Genomic DNA, 18,319 nt, shown 5'->3' with positions numbered 1-18,319 from the left:
AGGAAGGGAGGAAGGGAGGAAGGGAGGAAGGAAGGAAGGAAGGAAGGAAGGAAGGAAGGAAGGAAGGAAGGAAGGAAGGAAGGAAGGAAGGAAGGTCATTGCAGACTCCCAAAGCCAAAAGTGAGAAAAGAATCCACATTTAAAGTTACTTAGTAGAGCTTTCTAATGGTTTCTGCTCATGTTGCTCCTACATTCTGTGTAACCTGCCATTCCCTCCTGTACCACTGCTCGAAGCAGAGTATACAGGGCCAAGGCTTCCATCCAAGTATATATTACAAAGGCTTCCACCCTCAGCTCACAGTTCTGAGCCCCCTGCAACAAGCTCTTTCCCTAAGCTGAAGAGGCTTCTTCCCCCTCCACTTGATGCACCCTTTCTGCCATCCGTGGAGTCTCCAGGAACATCATTTACACTCTGTTTGTGGACAAATTCCCTGGAAGAATCATCTGTTCCTCTATAAAATCTCTAGGTTGCTAAACACTTTATGTTCAAAATACAAGGTGATATGATGCGTTTTCCAATATTGTTGGTTTTATGTGCCATAAAGCAGCATCTGCATATGTTCTGAATTTCAGTACAGCTTTGATTTGCAGTATCCCTCAGTTGTCCACTCTGTTTATAACATGTCGAGGAAAACCCCAAACACAGCTTCCTCCCCTTGCAAAAGCAGATATTGTTTGTTTTAGTTCTCTATTTGCAGAGCAACTGCAGGGACAAGAAGAAATGTCACTTATTTAGGAAGGCAGATTTATTGAACTATGCAGGCACTGTTTGGACAGGTCTGCAGAATTTTGAAAAAAAAAACCCTGCAAACTACAATTTATAATAAAGATAAATTATCCAGCCCCTTACACATCCTTCCCTGTAAGTTGCTGTCTCAAAACAAACTTGGCAAAAATCACAGCAGAAGTCCTCCTTCTAGCTCTACGAGGATGGGACAGATTTCTGTTTTTTCAGTGTTTAAGCCCAACCTGCAACCACAAAAGCACTTGTCTCCTTTGTTGTATTGATCCGATCAGGTGAGGGTGAATTCCCTTCCATCAAAAAGGGAGTATACAAGCGTCCGCAGAAACAAAGCTACAGAGACAGCAGAGTTTTTTTTCCATACAGCCATAAAAACTGCCATAAGACGGACAGAGAGGGAATATTAATTTGGGAAGAAGGTCAGAATTTTACTGACTGCTATGGCTTTGTCTCTGAAAGCATCAGGAAAATGACCTGTCTCCAGAATTGATAGTGTGATCCCCATCCGCAATGTCCAGTTTGAGCAAAGAAGGGAGAATGGAAAACTGGAAGCACCAAATAATTCTGTAAGAGGAAAGGAGAATATAAAAGAGCGCAGCAAGGAAGTGCGGTGTCTAAGCTCAGACCACATCAGAGTGAGGATTTCAATTCCAAATTTCACTTCCAGGGCCCATTAAAAAAAACCTTTGCTGAATTCCACCTGGAGTACAACACAAATAATACAATCCTCAGCGAGTTCCACCCGGAGCCCACATGGGCTATGTTAATGGTCTAGTGACAAATGCAACAATGAGATTAAGTTATTGCAGAATTGCAGGTATTTACAATCGACCTACCAGCTAAATCAATAATGTTCACCTAGTCTCTGAGAGAGCTTTGGGAGACCTGCTGGATCCTCCTCAGATGTATTGCTGCTCTCATCAAGCTGGGACAGGCCTGTTGGTTGTCAGATGTGCTGTGTTTTGGTGCTCAGGCATCTTGGTGGGAATCTGAGATGTTTTGAGCAGCCTTAAGTCTTAACAAAACATGAGCAGGTGAAAAAAAGCTCCATGTCACTGCTGCTGCTGTGCAATCTAATGGTGCTAAGCACAGATTAGAGTCTAACCCTGCTGCCTTTTGTAGGCACCTCATTACTTTGGCATTAGCTCTTACCAGCCTGACAACCAAGGCTGCTGGAGCTGTAGGAGCCCAACACACTCCTGGTACCAGTGGCATCGATGTGTCCTCCTACCACAGTGGCCACATGCTACTGCATCAGCTACACGACGTCCTGCCAAAACGGGTGCTGCAGATAGGAACACACATTTGATTAGACCATTTCCAAGCACAGACAGTTCAGGGAACTGAGGGCAGCTAAGTTAAAATTTCAAGCGACCAATTCCTGCCTGTTCTACAAAGGAGCTGATTTTTCCTGTGCCAATAGTACGATTCTGGCTTGTTTTTGCCTGGATTTCTAGCTATTACAAGCCTCAGATCAGCTTCTGCAAAGATGCCATTCATGTGAGGCTAAGCAGGAAAACATTCCTCATTGCTTGCTTTTATTTTGCAATCTCTAACCAATTTTCATACAGTTTTAATGCACTTTTTTTTCCTGGTCTTTCAGAACTCATTGTCACGGTATATTTAAACCATACCTGAGCTGAGCTAGGATGGGGAAAAAAAAAAATTTAGCTGAGTGCTGTAGGTGGCTGCCGCCTTCTCATGCCATTATTTTCTTTCCCAGGTCCCACTCTGAACAGTGTCACCGGCAGTTGCAGTTCCCATTTCATCCAAGATTAGATACGGTTGTGTGGGTGGAGGGTTCCCATGTTGCTTGGTTTGTTTTGGAGCCGGGCTGACCTGCAGGTAATACAGCTCTGGATCTTGCCCTGCTCTGTGCTTTCTTAAACAAACGGTTGCTAGAAGTGACCCCCCGCCCCTGCTCGTGCTCAGGCTGCAAAGCAGACCCTTACAGATAACTAAATAACCCAGGCATCTGCAGTAATGCACTTTCCAAATCCATCGTGGTAATGGCAGGAACTGGTCTGTAAGTAAATGGACCATTTATTTACGGATCATAAATAAGAGCATTCAATTTTTCATGAGCACAGACCAGAGCTAACGTTCCCTCTCTGTGCGCGGAGACGGACACCTGGTTCTCACGCATTAGGCTGTGGCTGGAGGTGGGGCAGCTGCACACAAAGACAAAACAGGAGGCACTTTTACATCCATCCCTTCCACAATGTCCTGTTCACTTTAATGCTGGCTGGGAAATGGTACCAAACCAGAAAGAGGGTTGCGCTATGGGCAATGAAGCTTTCTCTGGGCAAAGGAACATCTGGACACACTAATTGCTGGGGAAGTAACAGAAGCCAAGAGTTGGTCAAAGCAGGAATTCCCCCCAGATAGCGATGACACTCAAAGAAATCTGTCCAAATGAATCCAATGTCCAAATGAATCCATTGTCCAAATGAGCCCATGTCTCTATTCTCGGAACAACTACTTGACTGTGGGCAAGTCAGCAGAGACCTTATGGAGCTCCTGGGTAAGGCTGTAGCCGCCAACCCTCCTCAACATGCAAGAAGCTCATGGGATAAGGCTTCTTTCCTCATTACAACGTTTTGGAGAACACTCCTCATTAATTTTGAGATGGAAACACGAGTGTAAGTCATGTGGGGACCCAACCAACACAAGGTCAGCCCACTTGGGCCACTAATGGCAAGGAAGCAAGGTCACTAATGCAGGGGGGATAAATTCAGCAGATCAGCTTTAAGGGGGAGGGAAGAGAAGGGTACAATGCTGGCAAGCACAGGACTAAGCAAGCTGGAGAAATCAATAAAGCGAAAGGACAGAGCAGGGCAATGGGAAGCGGGAGGAGATAAATTAAAGGCTTGCCCAAGGGTTATGATGGCTAGTGAGCAATAAATTAGAGAGGGCAGCAGGGACAGGCAAGGTAGTGTGAAAAATTAATTAAAAGGAAGGGAGGCATAACCAAGGCATAAACCATGGGTGCTGGCGGAAAGATTAGAGGGGAATGGAGAAGTTTTGAGAAGTGTAATAGGAGGCATTGGAAGACACTGGAAAGCCTGTGACAGCATATGAGGGTCAGATAAGCAAGGCAGATGTGTTTGCAAGAATATGAGAAGCACTGGAGCATTGCAGAAGCCAGCAAGCACCTCACCCAAAGATGAAGCACTGCTGGGAGGGAGACAACAGCATGGCCCTACAACAAGACAGCCCCTTTTGCAGTCAAGTTCATCTTGATAAACTCCTCTCATCCACTCGCAAGCTGTCGCCTTCCACGTGGCTGCATATCCCTGCTGGAAAACGCACGGGTGCTATCTGTGGGGACAGGCATGGAGTTGGCATGGAGCACAGTGGTGGCTTTCACAGGACTTCTCACTGTTTACCAGAACATATAAAAAGAACCTAATTCGTTTTGCAATGAGCAGGATGAGAGTATTCCAAAGCCAGGCCTTCTGCTTTGGCAGATTTTCTGTTTGCCATTTGGGAGGTGTCTCAGCTCTGCAGCGACCAGGGCTCAGGCTGGATGGGACCAGCTGCTGCCCTGATCCTTCCTCCAAAGTCTCAGTCTCTTTGGCCCTGGATGCGGGTGCATTTACAGGCTCCCAAGATCACAGTAGGCTTCTTATTTTCTCATGTTACCAAGAGCAATGTGCTTTGAGAATTGTCACAGCTCACCACTGCAGGACTCGTGAAATCAGTATTTTATTGGAGGGCTATCAAATGGATGCTGTAGCCCATGCATTGATCTCCTCCAGAATTCTCATGAGGGGCAGGGATGCAATTTTTAGAAGAGCCCTAGAGGGTTTGGGGACACGTGTAGGGGGAATATTTACATTAATTTTTTTCAGTCTCTTTAAGTCATAGATAAAAAAGGAGTGTTGGACCTCCTTTGTACCTCATCTGCCTTTTAATCACCATCCTTTGAAATTAACAGCCTGTCTCAGAAGTACAAGAAAACAAGGCTAAGAAGATGGTAAGCAGAAGATGTTATAATCTTAATAGACAAGGCAAAGGGTTTATTTTCACCCTTTTTTTCTTGTATTGGAATAGAGCCACATAGGAATTAGGGCTCAAGCTAATGAAGCAAGAATTCAGGCATCAGCACACTCTAGTGTTGTGCTGAGCTGGGTACGATCACACAGGGAGCTGGTGATGGACCCACATCCCAGCTCTGCGCTCTCCAGATCCCACTCTGACTCCTCTGAGGCTGCCTTTCCTCATTCTGTGGGCATTTTTTAAAGTTCACAAATTCAGGCTGCAATCACAGCCCCAAAGTTATTCCCTGCTTCTTATACTGCTCCCCCTAGACGTTGCTTCAATGGGTCTTTTGGTGCACAAGAGGGATAAGAAGCCATCGTGTTCTGCTATGCTGGAGCACAGGTAGATGATTGGAAGCCTCTGGGGAATTGATGGTTTACCATTATCCCATGTCATCTCTCACAACCCAGCATGGGCACCTGGCTCTGTGGTGATGCACAGAAATCTGCTATTCAACAGTAGTCCTGTGAGAAATTTGGAATTTCCTGTTTCCTGCTCCACTGGAAGAAATCTGAGTACAACGCATAAATCCACCATGTAGTCAGGTGGGCAACCTGGAGCCCATCCATCACACCCTGCCTCTGCAGCTGCTCTGCCCATGCTGGGAGAAGGAACATGCATGCTCTCCAATGATGCAGAAGTGATTAATAGCAACCACCACACTACAGGTGAGCAGTCTGCAGTATTCATGGGTGATAAATGCATGCATCACAGAGAAGATAAACTTCTCCCCGTTGGTCCCCGGGCACCAACAACTTCTTCCAGCTAAGCCCTTCCCAATATGTTTGCTACCACTACTTGGGAATCCCATAGAGGAACCAGACTTGCTTTGTGCTAGATGCAAGGACACGCATGTGTTAAAGCTTCATCCCAGTTAGCAAGTGAGATAGGACATAACAAGCAAAATATGACAAGGTGAGTGTGGAGGATGAGACAATCTGCAGGAGGTTCAATGGGTTGCAGGGACAAGTTCTCACTACTGCCTGATGCTTTCTGGTGAACCTTGACAAGATGGTAGGGAGAAACGGAAAAGACTAGGAGTCAGTTGGATTACAGGGCAAAAAAAATGCAAAAAAAATCGCAATTTTTTTTTTCATGCAAAAAAAGCTCAAGGCAAGTGGAATACCAAGGCTGCCATTGCCTCTGTTCCCTGTTCGTTCCCTCTCCTTTGAAGGGGGTGATTGAGAACTTGTCCCCATTGAGCCCACTTGCCAGAGGAAGGCAGGAGACTCAGATCAGCCCTCCAAGGTTACAACATATACGCAGGTTGCCCTTGTTGATTCTCTGACCCTCTTTTTTTAATAGAAATTTCACCCATAGGATGAAAATAAAAAGACGGGATTTTAGAAGAGAAAAACACATCCTGCTCCACATCATTCATTGTAAACCCAGAGATGTAAACCCAGGATGTGTTTGAATACAGAGGGCAGAAGAACTCAGCCAAATTGTCCAGGTAACACAAGGTCCCTTATTCCAGCACCACTTTCTCATGCGACACCACAGCGTCTGAAGGGTCAGTGGCTGATGGAGGAATCATACATAAGAATGATGCAGGATGTTAATATAAGCATTCCCTTGGCTAATTCCCTAAAACCTCCAGTTCAAACCTCGCTGGATGCAAATCTCAGATCTGAGTTTTTACTGATGAAGCACTGCGGCCATCTGCTTGCTCGTCCTTTCTGTGTTTCTCGCTAACTCTTACTTCTCTCCTGAAGAATATCCGTGCTCACATGTCACATTTGATGCATTTGACAAGGTCAGATCCATCATATCCCATCAAGCACATGCCAATGCAGCCTCTCAGAGAGAAGCCAAGAAAACAAATATGCAAAGTGAGATTCATTTTCAGGTTTTCATTTTGAGGCGTTCCCTTCTTTCTGCTTTCTGGTGCACTTTCCAGCCCTGGAAGTCACCAAAGCAGCCGAAAAATGGTTCTCTGGTTAGAAGAGGACACAGTGAGTGAGAACATATCTCCTCTCTCAAGTATCTGGGCGAATCATGAACTGATGTTTTCACAGCCGTGACACCAGTTGAAGGTGGCAGCAACACTGTTCCCTTTGGAAGACTGAGAATTGATAAACTCAGGCAAACTCAGGCCTGGATCTGCAATGCTGAATGGACACATTTGATGGTTGAAGCTTGACCGACTCGGTAGGAAATCTGGGAAAAAAATACAGTGGAGAACCTTAGCCTTATGACTTCTGCTTGTCCTTGTCTACCATCAAATCCTGTCCCCTTACCTTCCCCTCCAACACTGTGCAAATACTATACTGGTAGGCACTGGGAATGCATCCTACCAGCAGGAATTAAGTTTCCTCTGGAAAATATTAGGAATATGTTCTAGGTTTCCTTTTGCAAACACCTGCACCTGAAGCTTGAATATGGGTGTTATCTTCGCCCCTGTAAGTAGAAATGACTCCTGTGATCATCTGTCAGCTGGTGCTTACACATGGAGTGATTTGCAAAAAAGCTTTTACATTTCCAATTCAGGCACTACTGTAATCTGAATTAACCTTCAAGTGATGAGAAGCCTGAGAAACAGAGATAATTTCCAAACGCAAATCCAGGAATTAAAAAACAAACCTCCAAAATCAGATAATTTAAATTGACATGTTTTTTTGATAAGATCAAGATTTGCAGAAAACTTAATTCTCAGATACTGTGCTCATTATGAATCACTTACTAAGCTCTCAAAAGATTCAAACATTTTGGCTGATCACAGGAAAGAAGCTCAGAATTTAATTGTTGGCTCAGGAAGGGATGTTAACCCATGGCTTCCTGGGAGCACAAGAGTTTTGACTGCATTTATGAAGTTTAAAATAGACATATGCTTAAGTGCTTTGGTTTATCGCAGTTCAAGCTCAAAGCAGGTGCAGTGCATGGGATTATTTATCTATGCTAACTGGATTCAGAGCACAAACACTTTTCTGCAGACCCCGTTAGAAATGGCAGATGAGGTGTTGGATTCCTTGTGATATTTTTAACCTTAGCTGAGCAGGTAGCTATCTCCAGCTGGTGATTTGAGCTCATTAAATATCTTCCATTGAGCATATTTAGGGTTAGGGTTAATATCCTCTCAGGATATTAAATTAAATAGGAAATTTCCTATTGAGTAGGAAATTAAATATCCACTGAGGATAATTTAATGAGGGTTAACTGGCATCTTGCTCCGCTTATTCGCCATGCACACACCCTGAGCAGAGCCCTGGCAGAGCAAGGAAGCAGCTTCCCAGGGAAGGTCCGTGCTCTGCATCCAGAGCTCTGCTGCCATGGGGGAGCTTGGCGACCTCCACAAGGCTCCGGCACCAAGGCTTGGCATGGATTTGGCTCTCATGGGACAACTTGATCCTCAAAGGGAACTGCTTGGGTTCCTACTCGAAGGCAGCTGAGCTCAGCTCTGCATAGGCAGAATAACTGTGGGGGCAGAAGGAGGGCTCAGCTTCACCTTGGAGGGTGTCCAAGAGAGCCGGGGCCGAGCTTGCCCGCAGCGCTCCTTGCGCTTGTGACGTTCTGAGCAACTCCTGCATCCTCCAGCAAAACCACCCAGGCTTTCCAGGCAAACAAATGGATGTGTCCAGGCAAAAGATGGAGTTGGTGCTGAGAACACGCCCCTCTCCCACTTGCAGCATGTACGTTTCGGCACAGGAGCTCAAAGCTCGCTCCTCGTTCATTGACACTAGCCCGGGTCAGCTGGACGAGCAAAACCCGTGCAAGGCAAAAGCATCTCCCGAAGGAAACAGTTCAATGGGAACGTCCTCCTGCCAAGCAACCCTGCCCTTTTCATTAGATTATTTCCATATGTGGGCAATTGCTCCAGAGAGTCTGCTTAGAGACTCTGGGCCTTCGCATTTATTTATTGCAGATAAGGATTAGGGGGGTTTAGCTTTCCAGGGAATTTGTTCCTGTTCTCTGCAGCTCCATCTGCCTTCCTGCATCCCCTTGACCCACACACCGTTCACAAAGCGGAATTGGCTGAAACATGCAGAAGAGTCAACCTGGGGACTCATTAGGACTCATTCCTGGTCCCTATAGGAGTTGCTGGCTGTACGACAAAGCTGAAATTGGAGGCACTGAAAAGTAACCCGTTATTGACCATCATGGGGTCTCTCAATACCTCCCTGCTAGTTTGGGGGTTCTTGAGTGCTAAAATGAAATACGTATGTTTATATCCCGCAGGAACTAGCAAAGAAGGAAGAAAAAAGGGAAAAAGGCCAAACCCACTTATTTTGAGATCCCCTTTGGAAGGCCCTTGGAAAAGGATGGAGTCCGTAGCACGGAGTGCTTCTCAGGAGTGCTTTTCTTATCAACATTGTGATTGGAACGTGTGGTATGGGAAAGAGTCGGCATGAATCTCTCAAATCACCTCCTACCCTCCTTCTCTCATCGTTCAGATTATCAGTGCTTAAATTCCCCATACCGTCTCACCAGAATCATCCCTACTTAGAACGACATCTCCTGCAAGCCAGCAGCAAATCTGGACTGGGGGAATACAAATCATGAGAGGGGACAGAAGACATGAGCTCAATCAGATTTTTTTTTTCAGTGCTAGAATGTTAATCGTGTTCTCATTTCACAGGGCACCTCACCGCAGCAAGCCCACAACCTAACAGAAGGAAAGCTCTGGAGACTGGTCAGGAATGAGATGTTCCCAGTTGCAGTGGTCCCAAGGCTGCCTTTGCTGCAACACACCAGGAGTTATAGCTAGTTATCCTCTGGTTTTATGGGGCAGACTGGGATTTACATGGCGTTTCTTTTTCCTGTACTTTACACAGATATAACAGTTTGTGTCCCAAGCACGAGAGCATGCGCGTCCCAGCGCGGCCACCCACAGAGGGCATGCTGTGAAGAAATGCCATACCGTAAATTCTGCACCTCCACTGCAAACACTGGCAATCTGTCCTGCTGCTGGCTTCATGCAAGAGAGAGCAATGATCGGTTTGAACTTGTGGAGCATGCCAAGCACGCCAAGCACCCCGCTGCCCGCTCTGAACTGCTCACATATCTATCTTACAGCTTCTCCACCCCTGTGCTACAAAGTGACGTGGCTGACGAGGGGATCACCTGCAATAATTTCCTTAAATTACAGAAAGAACGTGTGTGTGCACACAGAGGTATCCACACTGCAGAAATCACCTATATTTGATTGTAATTGCCTACGGGGAAATAAAACTACACTGCAAACAAACAACCCTCAAAGGCCAGGGCCAGGCTCTGCCTAGATGCACGTATAATGCACTTACCCATCACTGCATCAGGGTTGCAACATGTGTGTTATAAATAACTGGCCTTGAGGCAACTGAAGGTTAAATCTGCTCTCAAGATTTTGTGCAGTACTTCTGTTTGTAAAGTGCTGGAGTTTTTTTCTCACAGTTTATGACACCTTTAGAGTCATGGAAAGAATTAGAGCTTCGCAGTCACTGCAGGTTCATCTGTTATCCTACTGCGCATTTGCTTCCTTGACAAAAATATAGGCAAGGAGCATATTTTGGTCCTACAGTTAGTGTTTTTAAGGTGGGACCATGCAACTCTATCAAGGCAATGCTTATATCCTGCTACCTCTACCATAATGGATATGGCCCTATATGACCTCCTCATTTGCTCCCCATTGGCCCTTCTCAGCACTGACATCTGCAATTTCCTTTTGACCTGCACTGTCTTATCTAAATTAGGAAACCTCTTATATTGTTTCCTTCCTTGGGCCATAGAGATGCTAAGAAGGTCACCACCAGACCGCAGCTTACTGGGCTACAGAGTGCTGTCCTAATCCTGGAAGGACAGGAACAGCCATGGCTGACAAATGACCCGAACAAGTGATTAGAGTCTGGGTTTATTTGTGATTAGACCCAGGGACGGCACTCAGCGACACCGGCTGCTTCTAAGAAGACAGAAACAAAATTTTAGCCATCCTGTCTTTACAGAGCCACCCACACCCTAGCAATGTGCTGTGTCCTCTCACTATGGGACACTTCCACCTTGTACAGGTCAACTCAATAACAGGTATTTCTGTCATCTTAACTGCACTGCTGGAATTAGGGGCATTTTCAGCAACCTTCTGAGCTCTCCAAAGTTTCCTTCAACGTCCTTCCTGAATTGCCTGAGGAATAGATATTTTCACAGCTTTTTCAGTGAATGAAAAATTGGGATTGTCATGTCCCTCTCTGGATTCAGGTCCTGCTCTGTGAGCTCCCAATAACTTGAAGGGAGGAGAGAAAAAATGAAAAAGAGAGGAATCAACCAGCGGAGTTCAAGAGTTCAGAAATCCTGTGAAAGGAAAGAACTGCCACAGTTCAAGGCCTACAGTGCTGTTAGCTACAAGGTGCTTTCCTCCTGTTAGGGGACAGCTCAGCGGGACCTAACTATGATAAATGTACACAAAGAGAAGGGCCCACAGTTTACAGTATTACAGTTATTGCTGCAACTGCATAGTTACAGTAGTTTTGAACATGCTGGTGGCTGAAAGAAAACTTTAAAAACCTGCTGGCAGTGTTCTTTTGGAAAATATCTTGGATATTCAAAAAATAAAGTATTTCTTCCATGCTGCTGAATCCTGTAATTTCCCTGGGTAAGTTAAATCCTGATCTATGGAATTAGGGCACGGTATTTCTCTTATTCATGAAGAAGGGTTTTAGCCAGCACATTTGCTTAGCCACGTCAGAATTTTTCAGCCCTACTTCACATAAAAATATTTTCATTGCTGCTAGGAGATGGCACACTGAACTATAGGCAAAAAATGTTTAAGATAAAGCATAAACAAACCCAAATTCCTATTCTCCTTCAATTTCCCAATCTGTATTTGAAAAAGTTTAGAGGAATCTTTATGCCTCTGTTATGATGGAATTTCATTGCTAAGGTTTCCCAAAAAGATGAAAAAGTATAAATCTCACAGATCTATATTTACTGAACATCGCACCTGCTGAGACGTAGCAACCAACACAGCTCCTACCAATACAATAAGTGGCTTCACTTGGTTACATATATTTTTTATTTTCCTTCTTAAGTTGCCAAGGGAAAAGTTCAACCACAACACTAATTAAAGCAAACATGTCACACCATGACCATAGACCTAGCAGAATTAGCAATCAGGATCTGCTCTCACTCACATGTCTGGGAACCAGAAGGGAAAAGGCCACGGTTGAAAACTTTACACTACTCCACATTCATATCATCAGGTGTAGTGCACAGTCCAGCAACTTCTACTCAGTCCTAAAATCTTCATTTTCTGTTGATGCAAGCTCCATGCTTTATTCAACTGGATTCCCAGTTCAGGACTGTTATAACAGTGACAAGGATCCCTGGGCTACCATTTCACAGAATCACAGGATGGCTGAGGTTAGAAAGGACCTCTAGAAATCATTTAGTCCAACCCCCTTGCTCAAGCAGGGACACCTACAGCATATGGCACAAGGTGGCATCCAGGCAGGTTTTGAAGAAGACTCCACAACTTCTCTGGTCAGCCTGTTCCAGTGCTTTGTTATCCTCACAGGAAAGAAGTTCTTCCTCACATGGAGATAGAACTGCCTGTGTTTCAGTTTGTACCCATTACCCCTTGTCCTGTCACTGGTCACCAGTGAGAAGAGCTTGGGCCCATCCTCCCTATATTCTCCCCTCATATACTTGTATATATTGATCAGATCTCTCAGCCTTCTCTTCTCTAGGCTAAACAGTCCCAGCTTGCTTAGTCTTTTCTCATACGTAGGGCATTTCCTAATAGGAAAGGGCACAGTGTCACTCAAATTGACCCCCAGATTCCAGAGGAATCTCTTCTTCAAAAAGATGTTGTTGGTTCAGCCTGCCTGGCCAAGCTGGGTAGGGGGGAACATCCAGCACACGCTCTGATTGTGCTCAGACAAGTGTCCTTCCCTGTTTGCAAGTGGAACATGAGCTAAACTGCTCAAGCGCTGCTTCAGGTCATCACTTCTCAGCCAACTCCACAGTGGACACAGCACAAATCAGCGCTGGCACCTTGCAAACATCCTTCATGACGGATATTCCTGCCTTGGTTATCTAGGGTGCCCACTGTGAAAGTCAAAACCAGAGTTTGCCCCTAAAACCACCCAAACGTCCTGAGCATATCCACATGCCCTTACAGTACATTGCAAACACACAATTCATCTGAAATGAAAGTGTGCTGAATCTCACCATGTCCAAAAGATCACAGACTGCCCATCAGGGTTTAAGGTACACTAACTTCGCCAGTCTCCAGCCCATAAGGGAACGTAGGTTCTCAGCCTATCCATCGGACTTTGGCTCTGCCAACACTCACCCCACGCCTGTATAAGACCATTTTCAGCAGGCTTATAGGAAAGTCTGAGTCCAGAATGAAACTCAGTCATAACCTTCTGCATCTCAAGCACGGTGTCCTTCTTGTCCCCAAACTCAGTATCTAGTCTTCTCTTTCACAACAGAGCCACAGCAGCAGAGACCTCTCAGTACCATTCGTCATTTCTAACCATAAAACAAGATAAAATCAGTTACTTACCTGCAATGGGGTGGGCACTTTGGGTTTCAGAGTCCTTCCTGTCACCCGCCAGGAGCAGATGTAGTACCTTGTACGATCTCAGCTTCACCCTACAAGAATCAGGACACAGAGTTTTCCACCAGTTGTGATAAGTAGATAATCCAGTACTTTCTAATCCTCGGCAGAGAAGGGTATGCTGTATTGGAAATAAGAGCCTCTGGCTGGTTGTCTGCGAGGATCAGACCCAGGACTTTCGGATCTAAGACTCTGAGCTGCTTAACGAGTAGCTCAAACCAGAAGACACAGTCAGCTCTGTCAGCAGGACTGAATACTTGGAACAGCAGGACTTGAATACTAGCGGGGTATTGGTTCATATTGGCTCAGCCTAAAGAAAACCCCTGAAAAATACTGCTCTTGCATGCTGATGCTTGTAGAGAAGACAAATTTACTGATAGACAGAGGTGGACTGGATTATTTGGTCATGTTTGCTGGGATTTGTTGAGGGAAAACTGAAATATTTAGTAGCAGAACAGAAGCTTTGCTACAGTCTTCAGCTTTTGTAGTGAAAAGCTGAAAATAAGAATTTGCTTTGGGTCAGGTTAACTTGAATTGAAAATTGTTGTTGATTAAGTGCCATGGTTTTCCTTAAGTCACTTCAGTGTTTCCTCGTGTCCCCCCTGAACTGTCAGGATTCTCACCTGGACTTCACATTAAGGTGCTTCCCCTTCCCTCTAAGGGCTGAGATCCCTAGTTGCATTCCTAGCAACGCATTGGTTTCTCACCAGTGAGGCCCATTAGGCATAAACTGAAAGAGTTAGTTTTAGTAGAAGTGGCAGCTAAAGGACATCCTATGGCAATTTTTATGTTGAGCAACATGCAGGTGCCTACTGCACAAGCTTCTGTGCAGCAGCAGCTGCACAAGCAGGCTGGCAATCTGTCCTCCTTGCAGAACAGTCTTTGGCTCAGACAGAGTACAGCCTATTTGTACACCTTCTTTAAAAGCAGGTTTTACATCCCAGGAAATCCTCACTTCCTACAACCAAATTCTCACCGGCTTCTCCCTCAGACTCAAGAACTCTGAGGCAAGAAGCTGGTGCCCATGTAGATGGCATGTAGAGGAGTCTCCTGCATGCTCTGTGCTCTCCAGCCCCAGGGTCAACGATTAAGAGTGCCAAGTCTCAACAGCCCGAAGTTTACAGCATTGGACCCAGTCTCCATACCCCTAGTCCAGCACCTAAATCAGCAGCAAGATTCAGATATTTAAATCCAACTGCCATTCCCCACAATTCAACTCTCTTAGGCTAGTGAAGAAATACAAAAAAAGTCAATAAATCAATGCAGGGTCCCAATGTTTGTCTTCCATCCTCTTCAATCAGTAAATTATTACTCCATTTTGCTTTCCAATAAATGTTTCCTGGGTACTCAAGGCTTTTTATTTTTTTTTTACTGAAAGAGCAACACATTTTCACCCTGCTTTGTGAGATACTCAGATATCCAGACTGCCTGATCTCATGGAGAGGACACAAGGGGCAGTCAGAACTCTGTCAGTCACAATAAATGCTAAGGTGAAGGGTTAGTTCATCTGTCCAGCCTGACAGAACAGACCCTCCACAATTAGAGGCTCAATTCAGCCTCAATTATGCTACAGCACTGCATTGCAGAAGGTCAGATCGAAAAGAAGCTTTAATTAAAACACAGAAAGGATCAAAGAGACAGAGAAATGAACCACTGGGCTTTAACCAACAGAGAAGACAAACAGATCTAATGAGCTGATCAGAGGTCACCCACTGGCTGTCACAGCAGAAGTCTCCACACGTTTGGCAGTGCTGAAAAAATAATTCTTCCTGAGCAGGGCTTCAAAGCTCTGCACTAACTACCACACTAACAATGGCTAAAATAGGGGACTATGGCCTGCGGCCACGTTTGCTGTCATCCAAGAACCCAAGAGGAGGTGAACTTCCCCATGCTGTCTCCTGAGCTTCCTTCTGTATCAAGAACCCATCAATCTGGGTTAACAGTCCTCTGCAGGGATCAGGTAGATCTCAGAAGTTCAACTGAATATGTGAAGAACTGGAACCAATGAGGCGAGTGCAGAAATGGCTTTTGTGCAGTGGAGGAGTGGAAGAGGACAGTCATAGACGCTTGAGGCCAACCCAGGCCTGAACAGAGCTCTCAACCTGGCACCTCTTAGTTACACTTGAGACCTGGAAAAGAAAACGGCTGTGGTATGGGCTGGGTATGGGCTCTGCTGTGATTACAACCGTCAAAGTCTCATGAGTTCCTTCTCTGCTGTTATTCTGACAGAAAGGGGGCAGATGGAGAATTACAGGAGGTCCCACCAAGGAAGGAGGGGTAGAGACTTTGCTCGAGTCTTGCATGAATTTTCGAATGCCTTCTCCCACTCTCAGTTCCTGCAGTACAGCAAGCAGTCTCATCTAGCCCCCTTGACAGGCAGAAGTGCTTAACTTGCTCCTAAAGTCTTCCTTCCTTCATTGATTAAAACAGCCCAAAAGTGAGAGAAAAGAGGGGATATACAAGAGGAAAAGGTGCACGCAGCAGAAAAGAGCATCAAAAATTCTGTCCTTAGCTCAACTGCACTCTAATGCCTCTTTGGCACCAAGGGCCAAATTACGGAATCTCTCTGTGCCCACTGGAGTAAGTTATATGCAGTATTTGCATATGTGAGGTTATGAGTCTACAAAATGGACTCATAACCTCACATGGAAGGTCTACAGGAGGTGGTGGCACAGACAGAACTCACCATTAGTAAAACCAAGGGGGATAAGAAAAGAAAGTCAACCTCTGCTGCTCCATAATTTGCCATTTCCCAAAAGCACAACGGCAGTAAAGGCCAAATGGTCCCGCTCTTCTGCTGATCTCTGAAAGGAGATCTTTCCTACATGAGTCAGTGAGGCACGGGGAGCAGCAGGTTCCAGTCCTTGCAAGGCTGGAGTTAATCAATATAGATTATCACCCTGCAATTTTTCTACAATCACTTCAACCAATTCTGAGCAATTCAAAAATTGAGGAGGAGGGAGTAAATACCCTGCCAAACTACGGAGAAAACACAACAAAATCACTCAAAGAAAATGCACTAAAGTGTGTCATTTTATTTTTACTCTGGGCTCCCAAAGCATTCTCCTCCTCTCCCTCAATGATAACGGGCATAAAAATTAAATATAAATTCTTGAGCAAAAAGCAAAATGCACTGAAGGGTAATAAATCACTGGGACTGGATGGCATTCGGAAGAAGTTGGGGGAAGGAATAAAGGATGAAGCAGCGCAGATACTGACTAAGATATATCATAGGCCCTAAACTCAACTACTCATTTCAGAGCAGGGGACATGCCATGAAGGGCTGAATTTTGATCAGGAAGCCAAGGGGAATTGTGAGGTTGGTGTCTCATATTCTCAGCACTGAAGGGTTCAGAGTAGGGAGCCCCACATAGCACCACACTCACCCTCCCACCTCAAGTAGGGAGAGGATGCAGCTCTGGACTCTGCACACAGCGAGTCCAAGATCATACACAACAAATAGTTTTGTTAATCACACTTATTTGTAGATGCTACTGTTTTTCAGAATGTTCTTCCATCCCAACAGGCTTTAGGTACAAATCTGTACCTGTGGCTATTCACCAAAGTTAGAAGGTCTGTAAACAGAAGGTCTGTGTCCATTTTTGGAGTTTTGACATGTTAATCTTGACATGTTTTATTATCATCTGTGCATTAAATGGAGTTGACCCGGACCTGTCCCATGCCATGTGCAGAACATGAGACACACTCTTCCACCTTGCTCGGGGAGAGCTGCTCTGCATGTACCTACAGCATCATGCCTCACCTTCTCCCCATGACCCCTATGCAACCCACTGCACCAGCACTGGTAGTGAGATGAATCAAAGGCAGCAGAAAAAGCAAAAAGGAAAGTCCAATGCTGCAGCAGGGAAACACGCATTTCCAAAGAGTAGCTGTCATGGACTGGGTGCATTCATCTGAGCTGAGTTGAGATCCTTCCATTTTAGATTTCTGACAACCTGAAATAGGCCTTGGGGCATCACAAGGAAGCACAATATTCCTGAAACACCATATTGGCTTTGTTTTTTTTTTTTTTTCTGACAAACAAGATCACCTTTAATTTTGCAGGAAACTCCTACTTCATTAAACCTAAAGATCTTGCTCTCCTGTGGTTTCCTCCCCAGCTGGGTGAGAAAATACAGTTTAGTTGGGGAAGAGGCTTCATCTTTACACTGCCTATCATGGTTATTTGTCATTTAAATAACAAGCGTGGAGCTGGTGTGAAATAGCATCAGCTCAGAATGCACATATAAAAGGCTGACACCAACAGTATGTCTCAACAGGAATCTGAAAGTGCAAATTGAAAATTCATCTTCTATTTGGTGTCCTTCTTGTTTTGTGCCTTCAGACTTCTCAGAAAATTTTCCTTTTGAGCTGGGATAAAAGAAATGGCATTCTGGGGAAACCAAGTGTTTTGAAAAAAAAAAAGGCAATTTCAGCACCATATACTGAGGCAGCAACAGTGCTTGCATAAGTATTTTGCTTTCCTTGTAGTGCTGAGGGTGTTGAGGACGTGCAAGTGGGAGTGCATCAGCACAGCCACTTGCTTCAGCACACGAAGATGGTAGTGCAGAAACTGCTGCTTCTGCTCCTTCCTAACCATGTAACACTTCATCTCCTCTTGCCATTCTGGATAAAACGCCTGGCTCCACTCAATGCATCCTCTTGTGCTCCCAGGTGAGGCAGGAGTGAGCAACTATGGAAGTGCCCTCAAGCTTGCACTGAGAAACTAGTTGGGTGGGACAGGGTTATTCTTTCCTTAATGTCCACCAGATCCTTTCTCCATGATTCGGAACCCAGAGAATGGAACAAAGTGGAATACTTCTGTCGGTTAGTACTGAGGATCTAAGTCAATCTAAATGCATCCTCTGCAGAGAAAAGGACCAAGGAAGAGCAAGGTGAGCTCTGCAGATGGTTTAAGCTGCCTATTCAGAGTTGTGTGCTAAAGCAGGGTAGTTAGAAGGGAACCAGAACCTGGGGTTCATTTTTCATACTGTTACAGA

General features: G+C 45.2%; 1 protein-coding gene across 1 annotated transcript in view; it reads right to left on the bottom strand.

Annotated features, from left to right (window-relative positions):
* RALY (RALY heterogeneous nuclear ribonucleoprotein) overlaps positions 1 to 13,349 on the bottom strand; it is a 72,918-nt gene extending 59,569 nt beyond the window's left edge. The window contains exon 1 of the mRNA XM_026042501.1: positions 13,266 to 13,349. The gene's annotated coding sequence lies outside the window, so the exon portion shown is untranslated. The remainder of the gene's footprint in view (positions 1 to 13,265) is intronic.
* Between the last annotated feature and the right edge of the window lie 4,970 nt (positions 13,350 to 18,319).

This window comes from Nothoprocta perdicaria, unplaced genomic scaffold (genome assembly GCF_003342845.1).
Source record: "Nothoprocta perdicaria isolate Ctin4 unplaced genomic scaffold, notPer1 scaffold_305, whole genome shotgun sequence".
NCBI classification, from domain to species: domain Eukaryota; kingdom Metazoa; phylum Chordata; class Aves; order Tinamiformes; family Tinamidae; genus Nothoprocta; species Nothoprocta perdicaria.
The sequence above is the reverse complement of the archived record's forward strand: the minus strand, read 5'-3'. Positions and strand labels throughout refer to the sequence as shown.